General features: G+C 41.1%; 1 protein-coding gene across 5 annotated transcripts in view; it reads right to left on the bottom strand.

Annotated features, from left to right (window-relative positions):
• Positions 1–3,665, bottom strand: part of ICK (intestinal cell kinase) — a 42,885-nt gene extending 39,220 nt beyond the window's left edge. For 2 of the 5 annotated variants that reach the window (XM_019520580.1, XM_019520582.1), the window contains exons 1-2: positions 3,529–3,663; positions 2,768–2,817 (exon numbers count right to left, since the gene is read on the bottom strand). The gene's annotated coding sequence lies outside the window, so the exon portion shown is untranslated. Of the gene's footprint in view, positions 1–2,767; positions 2,818–3,528 lie in introns of all 5 variants that reach the window. The other 3 variants (XM_019520581.1, XM_019520583.1, XM_019520584.1) reach the window with 2 other exon arrangements.
• Between the last annotated feature and the right edge of the window lie 1,484 nt (positions 3,666–5,149).

Genomic DNA, 5,149 nt, shown 5'->3' with positions numbered 1-5,149 from the left:
GGGGGGGGGAAGAGGAAGAATCAAACAAGGGGCTCAAGTTGGGCAACTAATAACTGGAACTATAATTGACTAACAATTTCAAAAATATCCACCAGTGGTTTTAACATGGAGACAGATACACACACTGCAGGGCCACTGGGTAGATGAATACAAAAGGTGTTGGTTTGAGGATTTTAAACTATGCTGCTAACATCATTTTAGTCTCCATCAAGGGAAAAAAATATAAATCATCAACTAACCCAATGTCTAAATTGATTTAACCAAAATCAGTACAATTTTCTTATTGATAAGGAATTATTGAAATATTTATAGTACATTTCCCTTTCCCTATTTAAATCCTTTTTTACCTTTTTAGTTTTCTCATCCTGAACTAAGAGAAGACTCTAAGCATCCATCCAGGATGTCTCACCACAAGTAAGTAGAGGTGTACCGATACACTGGTCCAACATCGGATTGGCACTGGTATAAATTAAATTGGCTGTATTGGAAATCAGCCCAATGCAGCTGATAATTTGGCCAATAAATGCCCGTGTGCGCATGCTGCCACAGCACAACACATAGGTGGCAATGAGCAGAGTCCGGCAGCGTGGACAGCTGCTTGCAGCTGGCAGGTCCGTTGTGGTGAAAAGGAAGTGGGGAGGGAAGGGGAATGGGAGAGAAGATCAATGCCACCTGTGGTGAGGGAGGGAGTGGGACAGGGACAGATGCTGCCCAGTCAGGGCAGGACAAAGTGCGGCTCATTTGGGGGGTGCAGGGGTGTGTGGCTCCTGCCGCTGTTTACACCCCAGGAGGGCACAGGCAGGCCATGTGTCATTGGATCTGTGTGGGAAGGGGCAGGTGGGCTGCAGCTGTGGGCTGGAGTCAGGGCTGTGCTGAGCTCTTCTCAGCAGAGGTTGGGCTTGGGGCAGGTGGCACTGGGAGGGAGGTATGGGGGGGGCTGCAGCCACCCCAAATTTTGCCGTAGCCCTCACATAGCTACCCCTCCCAGCGCTGCCACCGACTACCCTGAGCCCAGCCCCCACTGAGAAAAGCCCAGCACAGCCCCAGCTTCAGGCCACAGCTGCAGCCCTCCTGCCCCACCTGGCGCAGATCCGGGGGCACACTCCCCCACCGTGCCAGCCCGGGGTACAAGCAGCAGCAGCCACCCCTTTCCCCCACTCTCCCCAGACAAGCCATGGCACTGTCCCGCATGCTACCTGGGCAGTCTGCCTCTGCCCCACTCTCTCACCACAGAAGGTATTGATCTGCTCCCCCCCCACCCCTTCTCTCCAACCCCCATCCACCACAATGGACTTACCAGCTGCATGCAGCTGCATCAGAAATCAGATTGGTATCGGCCATTATGCCTCCTTAAAAATCAGCTATTGGTATTAGCCCTCAAAATCTCTATCGGTGCACCTCTACAAGTAATGTCTCCCTGAAGTCACTGCAACCTGGCAAAGCAAAAGGTATGTCTATACTGAGCAGCCTGCAGGATAAGACCCTAACTACTTTCACATTTTCTTAGTCATATTCACTGGTTCTCAGGCAGGAAAGAAACTTCACGGGATTTTACTTTTGGCTTGGAATTAAACAAAAAAAAGTTCTCACTGTAATTAAAATAAATTACTTAAAGTTTTTATTTAAGCTTTGCAGAGGTTTGTTTAAAACAACTGCACTCCCCAACTAAAAGTCTGGCCTAAGTCAATTGGTAGAGTCCCTTTAATAATTGAGCAGCATTTTGAAGATGTACACTGCTCTGTATATCTTAACTATGTTATTAAAAGACATTGTGAACTTAAATTTAAGCTTGAATAATTATCTGAAATAATATACAGGCAAATAAACACCCTCTCTGATATCTGAAAGAATGCATTACCTCCATGAAAATTTCACAGTGAAACTGACTAGAAACAAAAGTGAAACTGACATTTTTCAGGTTCATTGATTTTATACATTTCTCAGGTCTGACAGACAGCATTGATAAATTCAACATTCGTTCAATAGCAATAATATCAGGTGGTAGGAGTAATATGTATAAAGAAATGTGTTCATTACAACGTTCTGTTATTATCCTTTAAGGTAAGCTACTGTAACTGTGCATACAGTCCTTTTCAGTTATAAATGTGGAAAACGTTGAACAAATGAGTGGGGGGAAAAAAAACCAATTCAGAATTAAAAGCTTTCAGACACTGATAAAGTTGTCAAAGTATGAGTCAGTATCTCTGAGCTTATTTGTATGGTTTTCAGATAAGGATGTTAGCTACAATACAAAAAGCAACTACAACTATAAAATTTTGCCTTAAAAAAAAAACAAAACACCATACGCAATCATTATTTCAGAGCCCTACCCTGCAAGCATCTGTGCCCACTAATAACCCCATCAAAATCACTGACTGGGATGAGAGACTACTTACACATATAAAATTTACCTAGAAATTTCTAAAAGTTCTTTAGAAAGCACAGGAAATTTTTTAAACAAATGCTGTCAAGCTGGATTCCTGAGATACATGTACTGATGAGTACTCCTTCTTTGTTTAACATAAATCCTTCTAAAAAATACTCTTAAGCGAGACATTTCTAATGCTAATATTTTCAATATATTTTTATTTGCAGTTAAACCTTGCACAGATAAAGAGAATAGCTAGAATTGTATTAGTACTATACTTTTGATCAACAGCTTTGTAAAAAAGCTGGCAATCAACTCTAAAAAACAGGAACTGATGTTATCCAAGCTATTGTTTATAATGAACACACACCATTTATTTGTCATTTGAAAAACATTTACCTTTGGTGAAGACAGCCCATTTTATGGTAGTCACTCAATGCCATACAGCTCTAGAAAAACAAACATTCAACTCTGTTATAAAAGATTCTCTGGATTAGTGCCCAAGCACATCAAGCAACATAATGCACAGAAATGAAGTCTCAGAAAATCATTTTTTAAGAAAAATAATATATACTTGAGTGATAATAGTTGCAACTCTCTCAGCACTTTCCTGAGAGAGTAGTTTTCATATACTCTTACATAAAATGAGGTCCTAGTCCATCAAAAACACCATCAGCAAATCAAATGAAAAATGGTTGCTACCAAACAAGAAATAGGAGTCGAAATATGAGTCCTGAAGTCCCTCCCTCAGCAGATGCAGGCCTAGTCAGAAAAACTTTCATATACAGGTATTTTTTAAAGATAACCAGAAAAGTCCTAAAAGCACAGGGGAAAAGCAGCTGATTTTAAAAGACAGTGAACATACAAACCCAGCTATGGGAGATGGGGGATAGATGTGCACAACTGTAGCAAGGGGGGAAAAAAGAAAGCCAGAGGATTAACCTGATTCTCAAGAGCCACTAGATCTGTCAAGTCTGGTGTCATTTATGATCCTCATACTTCTTCCCTAGGCATTTTTAATTGTCCAGAGTCTCTGTAAGTGCCATGAATCCCTTCTGAAGTCACAGAAAAGCTGGCAAGGGAGAGGACGACATGTACAACACGCTCTGTACAAATGCAACAAAGCACTATTAGTCAGGCTTAATATACACAGTACAAACCCTGCTAGAAGGAGTCATGCAGTCCATCAGAGAGAAGCCAGAGCTGATCGAACTGTGACATCCCTGCTAGCTAGGAATGGGGGAGAGGAAGGGGGCGGGGAGGCTGGCTATGGGGAAGGAAGTGATTTTCCACCCACCAACAGAAAAGCAAACAAAGACAATGCAGCTACTAACCAGGGACAACCAGGAGCTTTCCCTAGTGAAAGCAACCCAGGAGCTCCCCTCTCTGGCCTTTTCTTCCCAGTGCTCTCCCTCAAGGCTGGACTAGGTGTAAGATTTTTTTTCCAAGTTAGAAAAAAAATCCTCATCCAGTTGGGTTCTCCACATCCTCAAGACCAAGTTAAATATTGAAGCAACCACCTAATACAACACATGAATTATTTGATTCAGCAGAATAAATCTTTTATAATCACAAAGGCCCCAGTTGTACAATAAACTGCTCCAGGTATCATCTGCACACAGTAGCTAACAGGATCAAGTCTCTAATATAGCTGTTCAAATGCAAAGGGCCTGCTCCTTCATTGCCTAAGTACCATAAGCTCCTCAAGCCAAATTAAGTAGGAAGTCAGAGAAAGCAACATTTCAATAGCAAGCAATATCACCCCCTTTGCCAGGCACTACTGTCTTACTGTCTTTTTCTCCAGCTCCTCCTGCCTTTCTCCATTTTCTCCTGACTTTTTCTTGAAATGGATAATAGAGGCATTTTCCATCTCCAGTCATGCCAGGATCTGGGCTGAGCTTGAAACTCAGGAGCACGGCACATGCTCAGACTTCTGAGCAATATTTTATGAGAATGAATCCTGCAATGGAATTCAGACACATAAAAAGTTTGACTCCCTACAATGCAGGGACTTCTAGTGAATAAGCTGCTTCATGGTGGCTTTCTCAAACTGATTTCATTTACAGATGCGACAGAATCCCCAGAAATGTAATTTAAAGATCTGGGAAGTTAGACATAGGTATCAATAGACCTTGACCTTTATAGTATTTAACTTTTTTTTTTTTTAATTGAGCCCACAGATAGTTCTTAAATGATGCCAGCTGGAGCTGGTTATGCTTTTTAAAGGGAAGAATTTAGCATTAAATCATTCCTATAACAAATGTATAAATGTATTTATTTGTACATTATAATTAGCAATTTTATTATCCCACTCATTTAGCATAACCCATAAATTATGTGAGTGGAATATAATGAATGTTTTCAGTTTTCATCTAAAAGGGCAGACAAGCATATTTTGTGTGGGGGGGTCTGATAAATTATCTTGACAGCTTTGCAAAGCTAGAATATATACAACAACCATATCAGCTGCTTTTCGGAGTTATCTAAAATGCTCAGTTGCCTGTAACAGGATCACATCTTCTAGGGACTATTTATAATTGCGCTACTAAGTTTTACTGTTAGTAACTCTATAATAGAAACTTAGTTATTTTACTCAACCACGTAATGTGGCTCATTGAGACAGGACTCTTCATACTGTGACATGAACGGCAACTTGTGAGAGCTTTTCTCACAAATATCTGAAAGCTCTCAAGAAAAAGATGCATAAACCTTGGCTACCACAATGTACATTTAACACTACATTTCAACAAAGTTAGGTCTAGAGTGGCCCTGCAACTTGTG

Source organism: Gavialis gangeticus, unplaced genomic scaffold, assembly GCF_001723915.1.
Source record: "Gavialis gangeticus isolate Ggan-Ray unplaced genomic scaffold, GavGan_comp1, whole genome shotgun sequence".
In the NCBI taxonomy this organism is placed as follows: domain Eukaryota; kingdom Metazoa; phylum Chordata; order Crocodylia; family Gavialidae; genus Gavialis; species Gavialis gangeticus.
The sequence above is the reverse complement of the archived record's forward strand: the minus strand, read 5'-3'. Positions and strand labels throughout refer to the sequence as shown.